This window comes from Erythrolamprus reginae, chromosome 1 (assembly GCF_031021105.1).
Source record: "Erythrolamprus reginae isolate rEryReg1 chromosome 1, rEryReg1.hap1, whole genome shotgun sequence".
NCBI classification, from domain to species: Eukaryota; Metazoa; Chordata; class Lepidosauria; order Squamata; family Dipsadidae; genus Erythrolamprus; species Erythrolamprus reginae.
The window spans coordinates 14,226,159-14,253,333 of NC_091950.1; the positions used below are offsets into that span (position 1 = coordinate 14,226,159).

At 37.8% G+C, this 27,175-nt stretch overlaps 1 protein-coding gene across 1 annotated transcript in view; it reads right to left on the minus strand.

Moving 5' to 3' along the window:
- Positions 1-25,960, minus strand: part of C2CD4C (C2 calcium dependent domain containing 4C) — a 43,720-nt gene extending 17,760 nt beyond the window's left edge. Inside the window, exon 1 of the mRNA XM_070744946.1 lies at positions 25,478-25,960. The gene's annotated coding sequence lies outside the window, so the exon portion shown is untranslated. The remainder of the gene's footprint in view (positions 1-25,477) is intronic.
- Positions 25,961-27,175: the final 1,215 nt, after the last annotated feature.

The following is a 27,175-nucleotide window of genomic DNA, read 5'->3' on the forward strand; positions in this document are numbered from 1 at the left end:
CAACTGAAAAAGATGCCACATGACCTTTAAGCCACCATTCCTGGTCACATGATTGTCAAGCCATCCCACCTGGTCACATGGCTGGCAAGCCACTCCTGCCTGGTCACATGACCATCAAGCCACACCCACAAAATAAGCCATGTCCACAGGCTATGCTGTCCTATTTAATAACTCACATTTGCGAACCGGTAGGGAAGCGAAGGGAATACCATTCTAGCAACTTTAAGCTGTATGGACTTCAACTCCCAGAATTCTCTACCATGTATGCTGATAAAAATACAGTATATACATATATACTGTATATATATATATGTACACATTGCAAAACAATCAAGTAGCCTGCAAGCTCCAACTACTCAGGATATCATGCCTAATCTACAACCATTAACTAATCAGCATACCTCAGCTACATCAAAGACCCCAGATGTTACCTCACTGACTCACCAGGAAGTTTCTACGCAGCAGGCAATTGCTGAGTCATCAAACCACACCCAGCCACCAGTATTTATAGATGGAAGGCAGCTCAGGTCTCGCTGTGCTCGCCCTAGAACAAGGACAGAAACACCAGCCTGAAGATGACGAGTGGGACCTCATCGAAACGTCGCCAGAAATTTCCAAATCCTACACGGGAAGAAACACGAATATACCAAGACCATCATACCTGTACCCGTGAAAATCTACGAAAACAAATATATATATATATATATATATATATATATATATATATATATATATATATATGTAGATTGTTCTGAGTTCGGGTTTTGCCCTGTGTAATATTTTGCATGTTTATGCGATGTTTCGGTGAAATCACATCCACCATCACCGAAACGTCGCATAAACATGCAAAATATTACACAGGGCAAAACCCGAACTCACAACAATCTACATACATATACCCGTGAAAATTTACGAAAACAAATATATATATATATATATATATATATATATATATATATACTGTATATATGTATATGTATATGTATATGTATATGTATATGTATATGTATATGTCACATGTTTAAGCTGAATTTGAAAATTAAGGGAGACTAGGATAGATCTATTTCGGCCTCATTTTGGCCTCATCAGCTAGCCATACCCACTGGGACTTGAACCTGCAACCTTTGCCTTGTAAGGCAGAGAATTATCCTCTAGGCTACAGTATCCAATCCCTTCAGCTCTGTACCAGGGAAGGGTTACATTTTGTGTCGAATCACCCTGGTATATTGAAGGAACATCACAGCTCCTTTTTTGCCTCTCGGTCCAACCCAGGGCCATATATATATATATGGCCCTATCTCTCTCTCTCTCTCTCTCTCTCAGTTAAAAAAGTTAAAAAAGAAGATAAGACTTCCTCCCTTGTCCAGCACATTAAAAAAACAGGGCACGAGAGCTTCCGGTTTGGCGGTGATCGCGGCGGGACATCCTTGGCAGGGCTCTGCCAAGCGATCCCTTCTACCCCCTTCGAAGGTCGCATTCGCGATCGGATCGGGCTCGGATGGCCCGATCCCAGAACAGGGGGCTCCCCTCTGCCCGAGGAGCCATCGCTGAGACTCCAGAGGCAGCGGTTCGCCCCGCAGCTTCGAAGACGGGAGAACCGATCCTCTTCGTCTGAGAGGACCGGCCAGCGCTTTCTCCCCTCACCCAGCGGGAAGCTGAGAAAAAGCTCTAAATTGAAAGTTCTACATTTATCTAACTGAAAAAGAATACATCCGATAAAGGACTCAAGGTAAAAAATTTCCTCTTTGTTTCAAGACCAAAATCTGAAGATTTGATCGTTCGGAAGCCTCAAGGGAAAGTTTTTTTTTTAACGAGGCGAAAGTGAAAGTTTTTTTTTTTTCTGAGTCTCATCCGCAAATAACAGCCGAGACTAAATTCTCTCATCTTCATTGTTTCCATCTTGTATTTGATTTTTGGAATCTATAAAATATTTTTTCTTACTCTATCCTTTAATAAAAGATTTTGAACTGGAAATGGCTATTTAGAAGATTTCAATGCTTAAAAGAAGTTAGTAAAGATGACTAAAATTTCTTTTTTATAGTCTGTTAAAACATTGTGTTCTGGGCTGACATCTTAACTGCGGAGGAATATAACTTTGTTGCCTTATTTTTTTTTTTCTCTCATCCTGTTGTCTTTGCAACATAATATCATTATATAACAACTTGAAAATAAATGGGAAATAGAAGGAACTGATACCTTTCCTTTGGAATATTTACCTTTGGATTAACCTACTTGGATTACTTGCTGACTGTCTTTGAACTACTTTGGATTACTTGCTGATTGTTTTTTTTCCTTGGGATTATTTTTTCCTCTGAGAACCTTTTCACATCTGCCTGATCATATGAACTTCTGACTTCTAACCTGACTCCATCTTGGGATCTATTTTTTTTGCCTTTGTCTTGAACTTGGAAAAGAACATAGACTCCATTTTAACTACAAGAAAATTATTAATTTGACTTTTTTTTTTTCGTGAGACCTGCAATTGGGATTAAGTACAATTGTATTTTTTGACATTGGGATTCACACTCTTTATTCATCTAATATAATTTCCTGATTTATAAGAAGAACATAACTATACATATTGTGTTTTCTTTTTGATTAATTAACTCTTTCTTTGTTCTCCTTCTGATTTTCCTTCTTTTTATTTCTATTTTTGAAAGAAGTTTGAATTGAAGACTATGCATTGTTAGCAACCCTTGGTTTCCTGCTCTATTTTAATTATTTGAATTGAAATACTCCCCATTTCTTTTTTTTTTTCTCTCCCTTTTTCTCCCTCTTCTTGCTGCCTTATTAAATCTTTTTTCTCTTCTTTTTTTCTTTGTACTTTTTCAAACTTTCCCTTTTTAAAATAGTTATTACTCTTTCTTTGCTGTCATTTATTTTGTCTTTTTATTAGACCATTTATTTTTAACTTTTACTGGTTTTTTATTCCTAAAAGTTTTATATTAGTTTCCTGAGGTATTATATCTTTAAATTTTTAAAGACAATTTAAATTTTTAAAATAATTAATAACAATATATATTGGATTTTGAATTTTGAACTTTCTTGATAATTGAATAGTTATAATTTAAGCGTAACCGCTAATAAAACAGATTGAATAGATTTGGAATTTATAGAAATTTTCTCCTTTTCACTATATATAAATTTAGATTGATTTAAATTAACTCAAATTTTAAACAGCGGATTCAAAATTGATAATGTCAACTTATTCAACCGTTGTTAAAACAGTCAAAAAACAACCTACTGCAACAATCTCTTCTCCACAAGTGTCCCCACGTCCTTCCCCGACACACCAGGCCTCAGCTATGGCTTCCAAGGATAAAGAAAAAGACAAAACAACGCAGCCCAACTTTGCAACATTACAAGAAACTTTAAACAATATGCAGGACTCTATCTTTAAATCTCTAGAGAATGCCACCCAACAAAGAGAGGTTATAAAAGAGGATGCAACACAACAAAGGGAAGCCATAAAAGCAGACTTGGCAGAATTTAAAAAGGAGATGGCCCAACTGAAAGCTGATATGGGCGAGGTGAAAGACCAGATAAAGGAGATCCAACAAACACTACAAGAAAGTGATGATCGAGTGAAAAAGGTTGAAGAGAAATCTGACAAAAACGCAAAAAGAATTGATTATCTCGAAGGGAGAGCTGATGCAAGACACAGAAGACATGATGAATCAATTATTCAGCTGGAGATGCAACGTGCTTCGTATGGACTACGATTTCAGAATATGAAAGAGGAAAAAGATGAAGATTTAAAAATGACTATGGCGGAAACGATTGGAGGTATACTCCAGGAGGATCCTGCTGCGCTAGTGAAAGAAATCGATGAAGTTTACAGGACTTCGAATAGTTACATCCGTCGCCACAATCTTCCAAGAGAGATTCATATCAAATTCACCAGGAAAACTTTGCGAGATGACATACTCCATTGGGCAAGAAACTCCAAACTCCAACATCAAGGAGTGGAAATAAAAATATTAAAACAAGTTCCAAGAAGTGTCAGAGAGAGCAGAAGAGATTACCAGTTTCTTACCAGAATTTTGATCAAAGAAAATATAACCTATCGTTGGTTAATCCCACAAGGTCTTTCTCTGACATGGCGTTCTACAAGATACAAGCTGGAAAATGTAGAACAAGCTAGGTATTTCTTTGAAAATAGTGGCATCAGCCACATGGACTTTTCAGATAAACAACAAGAGGCTCATCAACAACCAGCACAACAGCAATCAGGGGAGATACTAGCAATCCAACAAGAAGAACTATTGGGGGCCACAGCTCTAGCAATAGAGCAGGACCAAGGTGCTATAAGAAGAGTTCAGCCTCAGCGAGAAACCAAAAAACCCACTAAATGACAACAACTAAAGATCTAAAGATCTTTTCGGTAAACGTTAACGGACTTAATGAACCAAGGAAAAGGAAACAAATCTTCTCTAAAATCAGAAATCAAAATGCTCAAATTGCAATATTACAAGAAGTACATATCAAAAAAGATAACCAAAAATTATTGTTGAATCCCAAAATTGGAAAAATGTATGCTGCATTAGCAGATCAAAAAAAAAGAGGTGTGGTGATGTATGTAGAGAATTCTATAAATTCCAAACAGATATATAAGGATAATGATGGTAGAATATTGATTGTACAAGTTGATATTGAACCTAGACCTATACTGGTTGTTTCTATTTATGCTCCCAATGAAGACCAAATGATATTTTATAAAAATTTACATCAAATAATAATAGACTTAGCTATTGAGAATGTATTAATAATAGGTGATTTTAATGCTATTGTGAATAGGCAATTAGACCATTCAGGGGGAGGGAGCCATAATAAAAGGAAAAAAACAAAAAGAAATCTACTACCTAGTACTTTCCAAAAAATGAAAACAGAATTATTGCTAAATGATATATGGAGGGAAAGACACCCCCATAAAAGACAATTTACGTTTTATTCTAATCCCCACAAAATCTGGACAAGAATAGACATGGTATGGACATCAAAAATGGTTGCAGAAGAAATAAGGGAAGTAGAGATAGATGTTAATACATGGGCTGACCACAACCCAATAGTGGTCTATATAAGAAGGAACAACAAACAGAATATTTGGCGGATGAATAGAATTATACTAAATGATAAGAAATATAAAGATTGGATTGAAAAGGAATTAAAAATATTTCTTGAGATTAACAAAACCCCAGACACCACTCCACAGAATATATGGGATACACTCAAAGCTTATATAAGAGGGTTAACAATATCTTACACAGCAAAATACAATAAGGAAAATAAATTAAAGTACGTACAACTAATAAATGAATTAAAACAATTGGAATTTGCATCGCAGCAACACACCAAGAACAGAGACTTTAAAACAGAAATAAATGTAATTAAACATAAAATTAGAATTATAGAACAAAATCAAATAACTGAAAAAATTAAAAGAGCAAAACAACATTATTTTGAACATGCAAATAAACCAGGCAGATGGTTAGCATATAAACTTAGAAAGCAGAGTCAATCCAAATTGATAAAAAAATTAGAAGACAAAGATGGTACAATAAAATATGATACAGAAGGAAAGGCGGACATTGTTTATAACTTTTATAAAGATCTTTATGCCAAAGACAATGTTAGTGAAGATGAGGTTTTTAATTACTTACAGGCTTCAAAATTACCACAAATAACAGAAGATCAACAGACTATGTTGGATGGTCCAATAACAATGGAAGAACTCCTAACTATAATTAAAAAACAGAAAAACAATAAGGCCACTGGTCCGGATGCTATACCGGCAGAATGGTATAAGATAGACAATGAAATAGTAAGAAAATATATGTTAGAAATTTTTAATTCATGTAGACTTGAGGGCAAAATTCCGAAATCTTGGTCAGAATCGCTGACAACTTTAATACACAAATCCGGCACTGACCCACTAAAAATCAAAAATTATAGACCCATATCTTTATTAAATGTAGATTATAAAATATTTATTGCCATTTATGCAGATAGACTTAAAAGAATTATAAATGGAATAATACATCAAGACCAAAATGGATTTCTACCAGGGCGACAAATTAAAAATAACCTTAGAACAGTAATAAATACATTAGAATACTATGAACAACATCCAGATAAGACAGCATCCTTAATGTTCTTAGATGCTCAAAAGGCCTTCGACAACGTTAACTGGACATTTATAAAAATGCAATTAAACAAAATGAGATTTGGCTCAAAATTTGTTAATTTAATAGATACTATATACTCAAAACAAACGACTAAAATAATATTAAATAATAACCAATTACAAGCACTTGATATAAACAAGGGAGTTCGTCAAGGATGTCCTATATCACCATTGTTATTTATTATGACACTTGAAACTTTATTAATTAAAATAAGAGCGGATTCCGAAATAAAAGGTTTAACTATAGGAGACGAAACTTACAAACTCCAAGCTTTTGCAGATGACTTAACGTTTATAATTGAAGAACCGATAACAACTGTCCCTTCTTTATTGCAAACTATTGAACAATTCGGAAAGGTAGCAGGTTTAAAGATAAATAAAAGTAAAACCTCTTTCTTAACCAAAAATATGAATAAAATACAAGAAACTAAATTAGAAAATATTTCTGGAATAAAAACCGTAAAGAAAGTAAAATATTTAGGAATAAATTTAACAGCGAAAACAATAACTTTAAAAAATGATAATTACATAAAATTATTATCAGAAATTAAAAAAGATTTAGAAACATGGAACAACCTGAAAATATCATTTTTAGGAAGAATTGCCACAATCAAGATGAATATTTTGCCTAAGGTTTTATTTCTCTTTCAGGTAATTCCAATAAACCCAGGGGGAACTTTCTTTAAAACTTTGACAAACTTAGTTAAAAAATTTATATGGCAAGGGAAAAAAGCAAGGATAAAAATAAACTGTTTGGAAGACATTAAAGAAAGAGGAGGATTTGGTCTTCCAAACTGGAAATTATATTATCAGGCCGCCGCCTTAACATGGATTAAAGATTGGATAACCTTAGAGAATAAAAGAATATTAAATTTAGAAGGACATGATCTTATGCTGGGTTGGCATGCATTTATATGGTATGACAAGGAAAAAAATCACTCATATTTTAAAAGACACACATTAAGGAAGTATTTACTAGAGGTTTGGAAGGACATAAAGAAAAATCACTTCTTAAATGTTCCAGAATGGATAGCCCCCCTAGAAGCAATAACACATCCAAAATCTATAAAAGACACGAAAATATTTTATAGATATAAAGAATTATTAAATGATCAGATGAAGCTAAAGCTTAGGAATAAACTACAAGAAGAAGGGATAATAATAGATTGGTGGCATTATGCCCAGATTCGATCCAGATACCAGAAGGATATAACTCTTTATACTTTTAATAAAAGTAAGAATTTGCTAAGTCATTTAATTATTAATAATTCAGTAAAAATGATAGGGAAAATATATAAATTTCTTATCGCTCACAAAAATATAGAGTTGACTCTAAAAGATACCATGATAAGATGGTGCAGAAATATAGGCAAGGAAATAGATATAGATACTTGGGAAAAAGTCTGGATTAATAATTGGAAAATGACCAAGTCAGTTTCATTAAAAGAAAACCAAATTAAAATGTTTTATAGATGGCACCTTCCACCTAACAGGATAGCTAAAATGTTTCCTAAAACATCCCCACTGTGTTGGAAATGCAAGAAAGATATAGGAACTTATTACCATCAATGGTGGACATGTAGCAAAGCTAAAACTTATTGGAAGATGATTGAGAAGATATTAAAAGAAATATTAAAATATGACATAGATAACACCCCGGAATTTTACTTATTAGGAATTACTAATCAGACTTATAAGAAGGAAACTCTTTACTTAATTATACACATATTAACTGCGGCTAGAATAATATATGCGCAAAACTGGAAGGGGGAGGAAATCCCCAAGAAAGAAGAAGTTATAGCTAAAATATTAGATTGCGCTGAAATGGATATGATGACAAGACGATTAAACGATCAAGAAGATACAAAATTTTACGAAACATGGAACAACATATATAAATGGTTAGATAAGAAAAAATAAGAGATAGATCTGTTTTTATTTAGGTAATAACAATATTAGATGTATTTGTTGATGATTTTGACATAGTTGTTTACTCACAAGCGATATATTAAAAATTTTGTTTTATGTATGCTTAGTAATTGAGATTAGTTTGAATGTTTGATTAGATGAATATATTACACTTAAATAACACATTAAGCATTTTTACTTATACTGTACTAATATTGCATTTAAGATTTGAAAATTTTTTACTATACTTTTTAACATTCAACAAATGTTTGATTATGTATTCTTTTCTCTATTCGAATGTATACTTTCAAAAGAAGCGGGGAAATACATCCCCATTTTATGTTTAATGTTTGTACGTCTGTATGTCTGTTTTATGAAAAATAATAAAAAAATTGATAAAAAAAAAAAAAAAAAAAACAGGGCACGAAATTGACTTTGAAAAAACTAAATTACTTCACAAAACAGAGAATTTATATAGAAGAATTGCTCTAGAAGCCATAGAAATTGAAAGGAGCCCCCTTTGCATGAATAAAAGAGATGACACGTCTCGCCTACCAGAAATTTGGAAACCAGCCTTAAAGAAAAAAAACACTTCATAAAAATCACCATATCAATCCTTCTAATAATTATGAATTTGGACTTTTGAAATTTGGAAACCAGCCTTAAACAAAAAACACTTCATAAAAATCACCATGTCAATCCTTCTAATAATTATGATTACACCAACCAATCAGATCACTGAAACATAATCACCCAATCTATTTGCTACATTCAAACCAAATCTCCACCCCCATACTATACACTAGGAAGAAATGACAGTTGCAAACATATATATATATATATATATATATATAAAGAGAGAGAGAGAGAGAGAGAGAGAGATTAGATATAGAGAAAGATATAGATAGATAGATAGATAGATAGATAGATAGATAGATAGATAGATAGATAGAGATAGATAGATAGAGATAGAGATAGATAGAGATAGATAGATAGATAGATAGATTGATTGATATAGAGATAGAGATAGAGATAGAGAGAGAGAGAGAGAGAGAGAGAGAGAGAGAGATATTGATTGATTGATTGATTGATTGATTGATTGAATTTATAAGCCGCCCTTCGCCTTGCAGACTCAGGGCAGCTTACAGCCGTAAAAAAAGTATATATAAAAACTTAAAATACCCCAGTACAATACATAACTAAGATTCATAACTAAAAAGAAGTAAAAAAAATAAACCAATAAAACAGCACACAAATTAGAGTTTTTCTAGGAAATACTGTCTTTTTTTTAATCAGTAGTCTGCCAGAGAGGTTATAAAATAACCGCAAAAAAAGTGGGGATAAGGGAGTCTCTTCCATATTGTTTCAATTCTCTTTTTGGTTCATAAACAGTTAATGCATTTCCCACGCATGGGAACAGCTGGAGAAACTCAGAGATAGCCGCCACAATGATTGACTGATTAATGGACTGTTTGTGGCAAATAGGCGGAGTGCTAATTGATCCAGGAGAGAGTATCTCGGCGAGGTTGTTTGCATGCGGATAGTGCATACAATTTGGCCTTTGGGACTGCGACACATGTGGAAAGTTGCCGGATGTACATAGCGTGTGTTCAAATAATTGCCAGAGTTGTTCAAGTAATTCCCAGGGGCCTATTGAGAGTGTTTATAAGGACAACCGAGAATAGAGGACATGAGTGAATAGAACAGGTCCACAAACCTGTACGTGTAAATATTTAATGATGATGATGATGATGATGATGATGATGATGATAACAACAACAAGAACAACTACAAGAACAAGAGTTGGAAGGGACCTTGGGGGTCTTCCTGTCCAACCCCCTGCTTAGGTAGGAAACCGTACATTAATTAATTAATTAATCAATCAATCAATCAATCCACCCAGCCACCCACCAACCCACCCATTTATTTATTTAATTAATTAATTAATTAATTAATTAATTGGATTTGTATGCCGCCCCTCTCCACAGACTCGGGGCGGCTAACAACAGTAATAAAACAGCCTATAACAATACGTAATCCAATACTAAAAACAGTTAAAAACCCATTATATAAAAACCAAACATACACACAAACATACCATGCATAAAATTGTAAAGGCCTAGGGAGAAAGAGTATCTCAATTCCCCCATGCCTGGCGGCAGAGGTGGGTTTTAAGCAGCTTACGAAAGGCAAGGAGGGTGGGGGCAATTCTAATCATGGGGGGAGTTGGTTCCAGAGGGCCGGGGCCGCCACAGAGAAGGCTCTTCCCCTGGGTCGCACCAAGCGACATTGTTTGGTTGACGGGACCCGGAGAAGACACACTCTGTGGGACCTAACTGGTCGCTGGGATTTGTGCAGCAGAAGGCGGTCCCTGAGATAGTCTGGTCCGGTGCCATGAAGGGCTTTCCAATATCTTCTTAAAAACTTCTAGTGTTGGAAGATTCACAACGTCTGGTTAATTATCCTCACTGTCAGGAAATTTCGCCTTACCTGTAGTTCTAAGTTGCTTCTCTCTTTGATTAGTTTCCACCCATTGCTTCTTCTTCTACCCTCAGGTGCTTTGGGGATCAGTTTGACTCCCTCCTCTTTGTGGCAACCCCTGAGATATTGGAAGACTGCTATCATGTCTCCCCTGGTCCTTCTTTTCATTAAACTGGACATACCCAGTTCCTGCAAACGTTCTTCCTATGTTTTAGCCTCCAGTCCCCTAATTATTTTTGTTGTTCTTCTCTGAACTTTCTAGAGTCTCAATATCCTTTTTGCATCGTGGTGATCAAAACTGAATGCAGTACTCCAAGTGTGGCCTTAACCAAGGCCTTATAAAGTGGTACATTAACATTTAGTGTAATCTTGATTCTATCCCTCTGTTGTTGCAGCCTAGAACCGTGTTGGCTTTTTTGGCAGCTGCTGCACACGTCTGGCTCCTATTTAAATGGTTCTCCACCAGGACTCCAAGATCCCTCTCACAGTTACTACTGTTGAGCAAGGTATTACGTATACTGTACCTGTGCCTTTTGTTTTTCTTGCCTAAATGTAGACCTCACTTTTTTCACCATTAAATTTCATTTTCTTTGATAGTGCCCAATGTTTTGTGGCTGGGCTTCTCTAAAGCTGGGCCCTAAAATTGTGTATGCCAGTTTAGAGTAGAACAGAGTAGAATAGAGTAAAGTAGAGTAGAGTAGAGTAGGGAATAGAATAGAGTAGAATAGGGAATAGAATAGGGAATAGAATAGAGTAGAGTAGAGTAGAGTAGAGAATAGGGAATAGAATAGGGAATAGAGTAGCGTAGAATAGAGTAGAGTAGAATAGAATAGGGAATAGAATAGGGAATAGAGTAGAATAGAATAGAATAGAATAGGGAATAGAATAGAGTAGAGTAGAATAGAATAGGGAATAGAATAGAGTATAGTAGAATAGGGAATAGAATAGGGAGCAGAATAGAGTAGAATAGGGAATAGAATAGGGAACAGAATAGAGTAGAATAGAATAGGGAATAGAATAGAGTAGAGTAGAGTAGAATAGAGTAGAGTAGAATAGGGAATAGAATAGGGAACAGAATAGAGTAGAGTAGAATAGGGAATAGAATAGAGTAGAGTAGAGTAGAATAGGGAATAGAGTAGAGTAGAGTAGAATAGAGAATAGAATAGGGAATAGAATAGAGTAGAGTAGAATAGAATAGAATAGAATAGGGAATAGAGTAGAGTAGAGTAAGTAGAGTAGGATACGATACAATACGATACGATACGATACAATATGGAATGGAATGGAATGGGATAGAATAGGATAGGATAGGATAGGATGGGATAATTCTGGCTCACGGCCCTGTGCGATAGGACCTGTTCAGTTTGAACCTCCGAGACCCTCTAATTAAAACCACGCTGCAGCATTTGAATCCTAATAAAATTAGATCTGTCAAGCTGCAGAGCAACAGGAGAAGCCTATCAACAGCAGCAGGAATTACATTGCGTTGTTAAATACCCCAAGGCTCTTACAAGACTGAGAGATCTGTTCTAGAGCTGTTTTCGGTCTGCCTAACGCAGCCTTTCACTTGCTGCTGGGTGGTGAAGGGTGCTACCTCAAGAAGGACACAGCTGAAAAAAATACTTTATAGGGGGTATCCATAAAGGAAAAAAAGATGTCCACCTTCAACCAAAGCACGAAAGGAGACTAATCAAACAGAGGAGCAACCTAGAACCAAGGAGAAAAGCGTTAATGCCACCTTATAAGGCCACACTTGGAATACTGCATTCAGTTTTGGTTGCCACGATGCAAAAAGGACGTTGAGACTCTAGAAAGAGTGCAGAGAAGAGCAACAAAGATGATTAGGGGACTGGAGGCTAAAACATATGAAGAACGGTTGCAGGAACTGGGCACGGCTAGTTGAATGAAAAGAAGGACCAGGGGAGACATGATAGCAGCCTTCCAGTATCTCAGGGGTTGCCACAAAGAAGCTGGTTGGACTAGAAGAATTCTAAGGTCCTTTGCAACTCTTGTTATTCTGTTCTTTGTTTTTCTTTGTTTAGAAAAAGCAAGTAGGATGCTTGGCTGCATAGCTAGAGGTATAACAAGCAGGAAGAGGGAGATTGTGATCCCCTTATATAGAGCGCTGGTGAGACCCCATTTGTACTGTGTACAGTTCTGGAGACCTCACCTACAAAAAGATATGGATAAAATTGAACGGGTCCAAAGACGGGCTACAAGAATGGTGGAAGGTCTTAAGCATAAAACGTATCAGGAAAGACTTCATGAACTCAATCTGTATAGTCTGGAGGACAGAAGGAAAAGGGGCGACATGATCGAAACATTTAAAGATGTTAAAGGGTTAAATAAGGTTCAGGAGGGAAGTGTTTTTAATAGGAAAGTGAACACAAGAACAAGGGGACACAATCTGAAGTTGGTTGGATCAAAAGCAACGTGAGAAAATATTATTTCACTGAAAGAGTAGTAGATCCTTGGAACAAACTTCCAGCAGACGTGGTTGGTAAATCCACAGTAACTGAATTTAAACATGCCTGGGATAAACATATATCCATTGTGAGATAAAATACAGGAAATAGTATAAGGGCAGACTAGATGGACCATGAGGTCTTTTTCTGCCGTCAGTCTTCTATGTTTCTATGTTTCTTCTGGTTAAACCGAACTCTGCCCTTGCTTTAAATCAAGCCTTTTCAAAAACCTGAGATCTGTACTTCTCTTGCAGTGCAAACAGTGAGCTCATCCTTGCTTTCAGGTATGGCTTGAGTGACAAGAGAGGCAAGAATAACAAAAGTCAGAGCCCAAAATGGAAGCTTCAGGGAACTTAAAGACCTCGGTATACTAATAACAAAAGATTTAAGTGCCAAAGCCCAATGCAACAATATAGCCAAGAAGGCTTCAAGAGTTGTAAATCTAATCCTACGTAGCTTCTGCTCTGGCAATCTCACGCTACTCACCAGAGCTTACAAAACTTTTGCCAGACCCATCCTCGAATACAGCTCATCCGTTTGGAACCCATATCGCATCTCGGACATCAACACCCTTGAAAATGTCCAAAGATACTTCACCAGAAGAGCCCTTCACTCCTCCACTCAAAACAGAATACCCTATGAGACTAGACTTTCAATCCTGGGCCTAGAAAGCTTAGAACGCCTTAAACAAGATCTTAGTATTGCCCACAAGATCATATGCTGCAACGTCCTGCCTGTCGGCGACTACTTCAGCTTCAACCAAAACAACACAAGAGCACACAACAGATTTAAACTTAATATTAACCGCTCCAAACTTGACTGTAAAAAATATGACTTCAGTAACCGAGTTGTCAAAGCGTGGAACTCATTACCGGACTCCATAGTGTCATCCCCAAACCCCCAACATTTAATCCTTAGACTATCCACAGTTGACCTATCCAGATTCCTAAGAGGTCAGCAAGGGGCGAGTACAAGTGCACTAGAGCGCCTTCCATCCCCTGTCCTATTGCTCTCCTATATCTCCTATACCTTTCTTCTATTCCTATATCTCTTCTTCTATTCTTTCATTGATATGTTCTATTACTATATCTTCTTTTCTATTCTTTCTTAGATATATTTTACTATGAGTATCTCCTCTATAACCTTCATCATGCATTTTACTATGTGTATATAATATATATACCCACTAAAACCCTCATTGTGTATTGGACAAAATAAATAAATAAAAATAAATAAATAAAAATAAAAAACTTTGACGCAGGCGTTTGAATCTGGAGGAAAACTGAACCAGGAAAATGGTATGACTCAGAGAGTCAGCTTTCTGTGGCCATTTATTTATTTGTTTATCAAAGTCCATATGCATTTATCTAAAATAAGAACCCTAATTACAAAGATTGCCTGCTGGTAAAGGTTCTGAGATCATTCACAGCCTGTCAGATAATGGATTGGGTATCTTCCCATGTCATGAGAAGCGACAGATGAGAATGGAATACACATCTTTATATAATAAGGTGAAGTAACCATAAGAAGGGAAATCAGAACTCAAAGGATGGTGGCATTAAGAATGTTCGAACAATATGGTGATTGGTGTAAAAATAACGTACTGAAATACTAAATAATGGAAGGTTATAACTTAACATAAACATGTGCATTATTATTAGAACCACATGCACTTGGGGAAAAGGAATCCTCAATCTGAGTATTGTATTGGCAGTTCTGTGTTAGCAAAAACTTCAGAAGAGAAGGATTTAAGGGTCGTGATTTCCGACAGTCTCAAAATGGGTGCACAGTGCAGTCAGGTGGTAGGGAAAGCAAGTAGGATGCTTGGCTGCATAGCTAGAGGTATAACAAGCAGGAAGAGGGAGATTATGATCCCGCTATATAGAGTGCTGGTGAGACCATATTTGGAATACTGTGTTCAGTTCTGGAGACCTCACCTACAAAAAGATATTGACAAAATTGAACGTGTCCAAAGACAGGCTACAAGAATGGTGGAAGGTCTTAAGCATAAAACGTATCAGGAAAGACTTAATGAACTCAATCTGTATAGTCTGGAGGACAGAAGGAAAAGGGGGGACATGATCGAAACATTTAAATATGTGAAGGTTTAAATAAGGTCCAGGAGGGAAGTGTCTTTAATAGGAAAGTGAACACAAGAACAAAGGGACACAATCTGAAGTTAGCTGGGGGAAAGATCAAAAGCAACATGAGAAAATATTATTTTACTAAAAGAGTAGTAGATCCTTGGAACAAACTTCCAGCAGACGTGGTAGGTAAATCCACAGTAACTGAATTTAAACATGCCTGGGATAAACATATATCCATCCTAAGATAAAATACAGAAAATAGTATAAGGGCAGACTAGATGGACCATGAGGTCTTTTTCTGCCATTAGACTTCTATGTTTCTATGTTTCTATCAGTCTGTTAAGTGTAACAAATACGATTATTAATATTTTATTTGTAGTCAAAGGAATGACACTCAAAATATAGCATTTGGCACAAAAATAACCTACTGAAATACTGAGTAGTTAAATAATGGAAGATTATAATTTAACATAAACATGTTCATTGCTATTAGAACCACATCAGTCTGTTAAGTGTAACAAGTATGATTATTAATATTTTATTTGTAGTCAAAGGAATGACACTCAAAATATGGTGTTTGGCATAAAAAGAACCTACTGAAATTCTGAGTAGTTAAATAATGGAAGATTATAATTTAACATAAACAGGTGCATTGCTATTAGAACCCTATCAGTCTGTTAAGTGTAACAAATATGATTATTAATATGTTATTTGTAGTCAAAGGAATGACACTTGGAATATGGCGATCGGCATAAAAATAACATGTTGAAATATTGAATAACTAAATAATGAAAGGTTATAATTGAACAAAAAATGTGTACTATTACCAGAATGATATAAGTTGTCAACTGTAGTAAACATGATATTATTTTATTTGTACTAAAATGTAAGACACTCGGGTGCCGCGTTGTTCACGCATCAATATGTTTGTAAAAAATAAAATAAAAATAAAGACTAGTTGAGAGAGAGAGAGAGAGGACAGAATTAAGGGATCAGAGATTGACCCTGGAATGTAGAGCTTTTGATTTTCTACTTTATAATGCCTTGATAAGACCATACTGGGACTACCGCATCCAGTTTTGGCTTCCAAATATATATATAAAAAAGATGTTGGGATTCTAGAAAAAGTACAGAGAAGAGTAATGAAGATGATTAAGGGGTCTGGGGACTGAAACATACAAAGAACGGTTGTGGGAATTGGGTATGTCTAGTCTAATAAAAAGAAGGACCAGGGGAGACACGATAGCAGTCTTCCAGTATCTCAGGGGTTGCCACAAAGAAGAGGGAGTCAAGCTATTCTCCAAAGCACCTGAGGGTAGAACAAGAAGCAATGGATGGAAACAAAACAAGGACAGGAGAAACTTAGAACTAAGGAGAAATTTCCTGACAGTGAGAACAATTAATCCCCGGAACCGCTTGCCTCCAGAGGTTGTGAATTCTCCAACACTGGAAGTTTTTAAGATGTTATATTTTTGGCACACAAACAAGCAAACAAAAAAAGGTTTCCCATCACTGATGTAGAACTAAGGAGATTTCCTGACAGTGAGAACAATGATGGATGGAGCCCCAATAAATTCTAGAGGCAGCCACTGGAACAGAGGTTGCCTTCCGAAGTTGTGAGCGCTCCGTTACTGGAGGCTTTTAAGAAGAGACTGGGCATTCATCAGTTTGAAATGGTATAGGGCGGTGATGGCGAACCTATGGCATCCGTGCCACAGGTGGCACGCAGAGCCATTTAAAAGGCCTGTGAGACGTTGCTCTATGTCAACTCGAGTGTTTGCCAGCTGACTTTCGGCCTTGAGAAAGGCCGCTTCGCCCTCTGGTTGCTTCAGGGAAGCTTTATTCTTATTTATTTATTCATTCATTCATTCATTCATTCATTTGTCAAACAAGTATAGTACAGTGGTACCTCTACTTAAGAACTTAATTTGTTCCGTGACCAGATTCTTAAGAAGAAAAAGTTTGTAAGTAGAAGCAATTTTTCCCATAGGAATCAATGTAAAAGCAAATAATGCATGCAAACCATTAGGAAAGAAATAAAAGCTCGGAATTTGGGTGAGATGAGGGGTAGGAAGAACAGGGGGAGCGCCACCAAAAGGCTCCTCTGGCAGCCCAGAAAAGCCCAAGATGGCTGGAATTAAAGGGGGAATGGCAGGAAACTGGCCTGGCCTTTGTGCAGCTCTCAAATTTCCTGGGAAATTTTTCCAGGCTTCGGTTCTTAAGTAGAAAATGGTTCTTAAGTAGAGGCAAAATAATCTTGAACACCTGGTTCTTATCTAGAAAAGTTCAAGTAGAGGCATTCTTAAGTAGAGAAACCACTGTATTATAGTACATATTAAAGTAACATAACATAAGTAGAATGTAGTAATAGAAAGGATAATAAGACAGTAGGACAGGGACATTAGGCACATAAGTGCACTTATGCACACCGCTTACAGACCTCTTAGAAAAGGGGAGAGGTCGATTGTAGATAATGTAAGGTTGAAGATTTTGGGGTTGGGGGAAGCAACAACAGAGTCAAGGTAATGAGTTCCAGGCGGTGACAGCTCTATTGCTGAAATCGTATTTTCTGCAGTCAAGGTTGGAGCAATTTACATTCAGTTTGTATCTATTACGTGCTCTTGTGTTGTTATTGTTAAAGGTGAAGTACATTATGATGCATGATTTTATGAACAACAGTTAAATTAGTTTGGAGACGACATAGTTGTAAATTTTCTAGATTTAATGTTTGAACTCTGGAGGAGTAGCTTCCCTGAAGTCCCATGGTGGGGAAAAAAAACACCCAAGGGACAAACCAGAAGTTTGGAAAATGCACTTCCGGTTTGCCCGTTGTGGTGTTTTTTGCACTCCGGAGGGTTCAAGGAGGGTGAGTGGTCTGGAAACCATGTTCTATGAGGAACAGTTAAAGGATCTAGGGAGGTTTAGTCTGCAAAGGAGAAGACTGAGAGGAGACTTGATAACTGTCTACAAATATCTGAAGGGCTGTCACAGAGCAGAGGGACCAGCCTTGTTCTCATTAGCACATGGAAGGACTAGAAACAATGGAGTGAAACTGCAAAGGAGTAGATCTAGATGAGATATCAGAACAAACTTTCTAACAGTAAGGGTGATAAACTGGTGGAACAGCTTGCCACAGGAGGTGGTGGCCTCGCCTTCACTGGAGGTCTTCAAACAGAGACTGGACAGTCATCTTTCTGGGATGGTTTGATGAATCCAGCATTGAGCAGGGGGTTGGACCCGATGACTCTGGAGGTCCTTTCCAACTCTATGATTCTATGATTCTGTGATTCTGTGATTCTGTGACTCTATGACTCTGTGACTCTGTGATTCTGTGATTCTGTGACTCTATGACTCTATGACTCTATGACTCTATGACTCTATGATTCTATGATTCTATGACTCTATGATTCTATGATTCTATGATTCTGTGACTCTGTGACTCTGTGACTCTATGACTCTATGACTCTATGATTCTATGATTCTGTGATTCTGTGATTCTATGATTGTATGACTTCCACTGCCACCTTTCCATGAAGTCACTTCCCTCACAACAATGTTCCAAAAACGAAAATAAATTAATCCACAACATTATCCAGCCGGATTCTGAATGTTAGCCAACAAGGAAACGTAACAACACAACCCTAAAAACGCTAATCTGTGTAAGTACAGGCAAAGCCTAAGGGTGATAAACCGGTGGAACAGTTTGCCACAGGAACTGGTGGGCTCGCCTTCACTGGAGGTCTTCAAACAAAGACTGGACAGTCCTCTTTCTGGGATGGTTTAATGTATCCTGCATTGAGCAGGGGGTTGGACTCGACCCTTGAGGTCCCTTCCAACTCTATGATTCTATGACTCTATGATTCTATGAAGTTTCCTGAAGCCCCGGAGTGCAAAAAACAGCACAAGAGCAAACCGGAAGTCAGTTTTTCTGAACTTCCGGTTTGCCCGTTGGCCTGGTTTTTTCACGTCCCAGGCTTCAGTGAGGCCTGTGGGCATGCGTGGGGATCCAGGGGATTGCGCGCATGCTTGGGGGCAGCTACAAAAATGGTGGAAGGTCTTAATCATCAAACTTATCAGGAAAGACTTAATGAACTCAATCTGCATAGTCTGGAGGACAGAAGGGAAATGGGGGACATGATCGAAACATTTAAATATGTTAAAGGGTTAAATAAGGTTCAGGAGGGAAGAGTTTTTAATAGGAAAGTGAACACAAGAACAAGTGGACACAATCTGAGGTTAGTTGGGGAAAAGCAATATGAGAAAATATTATTTTACTGAAAGAGTAGTAGATCCTTGGAACAAACTTCCAGCAGACGTGGTTGGTGAATCCACAGGAACTGAATTTAAACCTGCCTGGGATAAACATATATCCCTCCTAAGATAAAATACAGGAAATAGTATAAGGGCAGACTAGATGGACCAGGAGGTCTTTTTCTGCCGTCAATCTTCTATGTTTCTATGTTTACAAAGAATAATTTTATTCATACAAAGGCTATAATAGTTACTGCAAGTTAAATTGTGTTCATACAAATAGTTTTTTTATCTAATGCTAATTATACATATTAAGGTAAAAAAATTGTCTTATACCTTTTTCTAGTCAGCCATCAATCTTCTATGTTTCTATATTTTTAAAGGTTTGCCACCACTGGTGTAGCATCTCCTGCAGTGGTGGATTGCTACCAGTTTGCATCAGTTCAACGAACTGGTAGCAGCAACAACAGGCTCCGCCCACCCACCTGAACGTCATCCAAAATGCTCTGTGCATGGGCAGAAGCATTGGGTGCATGCGCTCCCATTCCCAAATCAGTGGCAAAAGTAAATGGAACCCACTACCTGTCTCCTGCTTGAGCCGAGGTTTGGATTAGAAGACCTCCAAAGGTCCATTCCAACTCCAATGATGGTGTTGAGACTGAAACCTCTCTTGAACATAGCCAAACATATAATCCTAGGATTAAGAAAGTGTCTGAGCCAGAGGATCCAGGTTCAAAGCTGGAAAAACCACCCTGAGAATGTGGTTCATAACATTGGGGAACAGCAATTTCATTGTCTTAAATCCGTGGCTTGTTTTCAACTAACGTTTGGCCTCTGGATCCAAAAATAACCACAGTTTTTGTCTTATCACGTCAACTTTTTAAGCTACAGGATACCCTCAAAGGTCATACAAAGTGTGCATATAAAGTAAAGTAAAAACTTACCAAATACAGTATACTGTTTATATTTGGGGAAAAGATTAGAAGTAACGTGAGAAAATATTATTTTACTGAAAGAGTAGTAGATGCTTGAAACAAACTTCAAGCAGACGTGGTTGGTAAATCCACAGTCACTGAATTTAAACATGCCCGGGATAAACATATATCCATCCAAAGATAAAATACAGGAAATAGTATAAGGGCAAACCAGATGGACCATGAGGTCTTTTTCTGCCGTCAATCTTGTATGTTTCTATGTTTACAAAGAATAATTTTATTCATACCAAGGCTATAATAGTTACTGCAAGTTAAATTGTGTTCATGCAAATAGTTGTTTTTTATCTAACGCTAATTATACATATTAAGGTAAACATTTTCGCTTATAGCTTTTTCTAGAGTGTTTAATCTGTGGACATTCTCGTTTGATGCTCCAACAATAGTCAGCCATCATATGAAAGTGAACACAAGAACAAGGGGACACAATCTGAAGTTAGTTGGGGGAAAGATCAAAAGCAACATGAGAAAATATTATTTTACTGAAAGAGTAGATCCTTGGAACAAACTTCCAGCAGATGTGGTAGATAAATCCACAGGAACTGAATTTAAACATGCCTGGGATAAACATATATCCATCCTAAGATAGAATACAGAAAATAGTATAAGGGCAGACTAGATGGATCATGAGGTTTTTTTTCTGCCGTCAGACTTCTATGCTTCTATGTTTCTATATGTACATCCCATCTGCCTTGATACCGTGTCTCTACGAACTTCAAATCTTGGTGGAATCGCTCACCCTGCTCATCACTGACTGCAACAAGATTTTCAGGGAAGTTGGCAAGATGGCTATGTAAAAAAATGCAATTTGATGCTCTTGTTGCCTAATTAACTATATTTTATATATATACACTGCTCAAAAAAATAAAGGGAACACTTAAACAACACAATATGGGTGAAGAGTGCAGTCAGGCGGTAGGGAAAGCAAGTAGAATGCTTGGCTGCATAGCTAGATGTATAACAAGCAGGAAGAGGGATATTATGATCTCGCTGTATAGAGCGCTGGTGAGACCACATTTGGAATACTGTGTTCAGTTCTGGAGAACTTACCTACAAAAAGATATTGACAAAATTGAACGGGTCCAAAGACGGACTCCAAAAATAGTGGAAGGTCTTAAGCATAAACTATCAGGAAAGACCTCATGAACTCAATCTGTATAGTCTGGAGGACAGAAGGAAAAGGGGGGACATGATCGAAACATTCAAATACGTTAAAGGATTAAATAAGGTCCAGGAGGGAAGTGTTTTTAATAGGAAAGTGAACACAAGAACAAGGGGACACAATCTGAAGTTAGTTGGGGGAAAGATCAAAAGCAACATGAGAAAATATTATTTTACTGAAAGCGTAGTAGATCCTTGGAACAAACTTCCAGCAGACGTGGTAGATACATCCACAGGAACTGAATTTAAACATGCCTGGGATAAACATATATCCATCCTAAGATAAAATACAGGAAATAGTATAAGGGCAGACTAAATGGACCATGAGGTCTTTTTCTGCCGTCAGACTTCTATGTTTCTATGTTTCTATATAACTCCAAGTAAATCAAACTTCTGTGAAATCAAACTGTCCAATTAGGAAGCAACACTAATTGACAATCAATTTTACCTGCTGTTGTGCACCTTCGACTTTGTACAGAACAAAGTATTCAATGAGAATATTTCATTCATTCAGATCTAGGATGGGTTCTTTGAGTGTTCCCTTTATTTTTTTTGAGCAGTATATAAGGTGTAGAGAAAAAACTTGATGTGGTAGAAGAAAACTAACTACAATTCTGAAACCAGCATCCCTACTTAACTATAAAAAAGCTCGAAAATCAAACTCAACAGAAATTGTGATACAAATTGTTCCCCATTGTGATTGATGATACTAGGTTAGCAAGGAAACATTCTCCTTTTAACTAGAAACAGCTTCAACTAAAATAATTTATCAGCATAGTGGAAGATAGAAGGAAGATCCTTCCTGCATACAGGTAAACTATATCTCCTATACCTTTCTTCTATTCCTATATCTCTTCTTCTATTCTTTCATTGATATGTTCTATTCCTATACCTTCTTTTCTATTATTTCTTAGATATATTTTACTATGAGTATCTCCTCTATAACCTTCATCGTGTATTTTTCTATGTGTATATAGATATATACCCACTAAAACCCTCATTGTGTATTGGACAAAATAAATAAATAAAATAAATAAATAAATAAATCACCTGGAACTGAAGAAAAAATCAGAAGGTTTCCTGCATCTCTGGGGAAACCCAATAATAGTCTCCAAACTACACCCAGGATTTATTCTTTAAAAAAAAAAGATACCACCAGAATTTGGCCCAAACTGTACATTTACCTGTTGGAAAAGAACTATTGACAGCAAATCTGCTACCTGCGCACATATCACCTCTGATTGCCTTTTTGGCAGTGGTCAAATGACACAGCAGAAGTCTTATCCTGAGGGGTTGAATTTCACCAAATCAAAAACTGCAGTTTAAAAGTCAAAACAATTTTTTTAAAAAACAACTGCCCAGCTTCCAAATCTCAGTTTCTCGGTCTTATTTCATAATCCCTTTCCTTTTCCATCCTTACAACTTAAAAAAAACATGATTATTTGGCTCTTTATCTCTCTCTCTCTCTCCTGGTCTCTTTCTCTCTACTAGTATCTTTTCTCTCTCTCTCTGCTACTCTGTCTTCCTCTACTAGTCTCTCTCCCTCTCCCTCTCTGCTAGTCTCTCTTTCTCTGCTAGTCTTTTCTCTCTCTCTCTCTCTCTCAGCTAGTCTCTTTCTTTCTTTATGCTAGTATATTTTCTTTCTCTCTCATAGTCTCTTTCTTTCTCTACTAGTCTCTCTCTTTTTCTTTCTGCTAGTCTCCCCCTCCTTCTCTCTGCTAGTCTCTCTCTCCCTCTCTCTGCTATTCTCTTTCTTTCTCTCTGCTAGTATCTTTTCTCTCTCTCTCCTAGTTTATTTCTTTCTCTACTAGACTCTCGCTCTTTCTCTCTGCTAGTATCTTATCTGCTAGTATCTTTTTCTTTGTTAGCCTCTCTCTCTCCTAGTCTTTCCTTCTGCTAGTCTCTCTCTCTGCTTATCACTCCCTCTCTGCTAGTATCTTTTCTCTCTGCTACTGTAGTATCTTTTCTGTTCGTTAGTCTCTCTCTCTCCTAGTCTCTCCCTTTCTTTCTCTCTGCTAGTATCTTTTCTCTCTCTCCTAGTGTCTTTCTTTCTTTTTCTACTAGTCTCCCTCCCTCTCTCTGCTAGTCTCTTTCTTTCTCTCTGGTAGTATCTTGTCTGCTAAGTATCTTTTCTCTCTGCCAATCTCTCTCTTTACTAGTCTCTTTCTTTCTCTCTGCTATTATCTTTTCTCTCTCTCCTAGTGTCTTTCTTTCTTTCTCTACTAGTCTCCCTCCCTCTCTCTGCTAGTCTCTTTCTTTCTCTCTGGGATCTTGTCTGCTAAGTATCTTTTCTCTCTGCCAATCTCTCTCTTTACTAGTCTCTTTCTTTCTCTCTGCCAACCTCTCTCTTTCTTTCCTCGTCTCATTCTTTCTCTCTGCTAGTCTTTCTCTCTGCTAGTCTCTCTCTCTCTCGTTTCTGTCTGCTAGTCTCTCTCTTTTTCCACTCTGTTAGTATCTTTTCTCTCTGCTAGTATCCTTTCTGTTGGTTGGTTAGCCCCTCTCTCTCTCTCCCTCTCCCTCTCTCTCTCTCCCCCTTCTCCCCAAAGAGAAAGGGTTGTTTTCTCTTGGATACCAATGACTGTAGCAACAACTCTGCTACTTAAGGGTGTGTGTAAGGGGGAAACCCCCAGAATAAAGCTGAGCAAAGAAGGGTGGCAGGTTGCAGTCTGTCCTTCTGCTCTCTGTGTCTACTCAAAAGCCCCAGAGATTTCACCGCTGGGAACTTGTTGAAACAAAGCTGAGCAGCCCTGCTTGCCTTTTTGCGTTGGGGAAAACAATCGAGCCCTGGTTGAACTTTTAAGAAACAATTTGGATCCCAGGGTTGCGATGGCTGAGCCCTCTCGAGAGGGTCCCCGGGGTGCGACCCAATACCGGAGGGCTAGATCAGACCAATAAATCCATTGCAAAACGGAACACCCTACGACACTAGACTTACAATCCTGGGTCTAGAAAGCTTAGAACTACGACACATCAAACATGATCTAAGTATTGCCCACAAGATCATATGCTGCAACGTCCTGCCTGTCAACGACTACTTCAGCTTCAACCACAACAACACAAGAGCACACAACAGATTCAAGCTTAATATTAACCGCTCCAAACTTGACTGTAAAAAATGCGACTTTAGTCATCGAGTTGTTGAAGCGTGGAACTCACTACCGGACTCTGTAGTATCATCCACTAACCCCCAACACTTTACCCTTAGACTATCCATGGTTGACCTCACCAAGTTCCTAAGAGGTCAGTAAGGGGCGTACATAAATGCACCAGAGTGCCTACTGTCCCCTGTCGTATAGTCTCTCCCATATCTTTTAAAATTCTATTCTATTCTATTCTGTTCTATTTCTATTCTATTCTATAGATATATAGAATAGAATAGAATAGAATAGAAATAGAACAGAATAGAATAGAATAGAATTTTTTATTGACCAAGTGTGATTGGACACACAAGGAATTTGTCTTGGTGCAGATGCTCTCAGCGTACATAAAAGAAAAGAGACCTTTGTCAAGGATCATGTGGTATAACACTTAATGATTGTCATAGGGGTCAAATAAGCAATGAAGAAACTATCAATATTAATAAAAATCTTAGGATGCAAGCAACAAGTTTGCATCCGAGTCTGCGGAGAGGGGCGGCATACAAATCTAATAAATAATAATAATAATAAAGTTACAGTCATCTATATATCTTCTCTTCTATCCCTTTATCTTTTTCTGCTATTCTCTCATAGTTATATTTTACTCCTTTATTTTCTCCTCTATTCTCCCTTTAATTACGTTCTACCTGATTATACTCTCTATAACCCTCATTGTGTATTATTGTGTATTGGACAAAACAAACAAATAAATAAATAAAGGGACGGGGGGGGGCAGAGCTAAGAGTGGTCCCAACTCCCAAGGATGCTCCAAACCCCATTTCCCTTGGAAAAGTAGGAAAACTGTACTTACTCCAAACTCCGCTCCACACCTGGGAAGTCGGGACCCCAGCAAAGCCTTTCTTCGCCGCCTTCTCCTCTCGGGCTGCGACGTCGGGCTTTTTATACCGGCGAGGTTCGCCCCGTTTCATTCATCCGCAGGCACCAGGATCCAGCCCTCCGCCGCGGCGCCGTAATCCTCCGAAGACGGGCGCCCTCCGCTTTCTTCTGGACGCCTGGCAGGCAGGCTGGCGCAACACCAACGCACACACACACCCTGGAACGCGCGCACAGGTCTGGCTTCGGTTGCGCTGCAGGAAACGGAGCGAGGCTGCTGCCAGGCTGCAACGGTGGATCCGGGAGATCTGGGGAGGGGGGTTGTCTTCGGGAGGGGTGGGGTTGTTTTGGGGGTTGTTCCCTCTTCTTTTGCTTTCTCACGCACGCAGAGTCGTCTCCCCGGGCTAATCTCTCGTGTGTGAGAGTGTGTGTGTGCGTGAGAGAGAGAAAGAGAGAGAGAGAGTCTCTCTCTCCTTCCCTCCCTCTCTTAGTATCTCTATCTATCTATCTATCTTTCTCTCTCTCTCTCTCTCTCTTTCTTTCTCTCTCTCCTTATATATATATATCTTTCTCTCTCTCCAGTCTTTCTTTCTCTCTCTCCCTCCCTGTCTCTTCTTTCTCTCCTTATCTCTCTCTTTCTTTCTTTCTCTCTCTCCCTGTCTGTTTCTTTCTTTCTTTCTCTCTCTCTCCTTATATTTCTGTCTTTCTCTCTCTCCCCCCCCGTCCCTTTATCTTTCTTTCACTCCTCTCTCTTCTAATATATCTCGCTCTTTCTCTCTCCTCTCTCTCTGCTTGTTTCTCTCTCCTCTCTCTTTCTCTCTCTCTTCCTCCCTCCCTGTCTCTTTTTTTTCTTTCTCTTTCTCTCTCCTAATATATCTCTTTCTCTCTCCTCTCTCTCTTCCTCTGCTAGTCTGTCTCCTAATATATTTCTTTCTCTCTCTCTTTTTCTCTCCTCTCTCCCTCTCTGCTAGTCTCTCTCTCTTAATCTCTCTCTCTTCCTCTCTCTCCCTCCCCCTCTCTCTTCTAATATATTTCTCTCCTAGTCTAGTCTCTCTCTCTTTCTCTGCTAGTCTCCCTCTCTCCTAATATCTCTTTTTCTCTCTCTTTTTCTCTCTCTGCTTGTTTCTCCTCTCTCTCTCTTTCTCTGCTAGTCTCTCTCTCTCTCCTAATATATCTTTTTCTCTCTCTGCTTGTTTCTCCTCTCTCTCTCTCTCTCTTTATCCCCGTCTCTCTCTCTCTCCTAATATACTGTATCTCTTTCTCTCTCCCCTCTCTCTCTTTCTCTGTCTCTCTGCCAATCTCACTCTCTCCTAATATATATCTTTCTCTCTCTCTCTCCTAGTCTCTCTCTCTCTCTCTCTCTCTCTCTCTCTCTCTCTCTCTCCTAGTTTCTCTCTCTCCTAGTCTCTTTCTCTCCCTGCCTGTCTGATCACATCATAAGCCTTAAAAGATTAGACAAAGAGAGATCTGTTTAATGAACTTGGTTAATCCTCCCCCTCCTTCTCTCCTTTTAAGTGTGTGCGTGTGTATGTATATGTATATATGTATTTGTATATGTATATGTTTTCTTTCCGATCTTTCCATAGACAGAATCAGTTTCCATAATGTGTTTATATTATGTGGGGAGGTGTTTCTTGGTGGTGGGGGTTTTTTTGTGTTATGTTTTTGTTTTTCC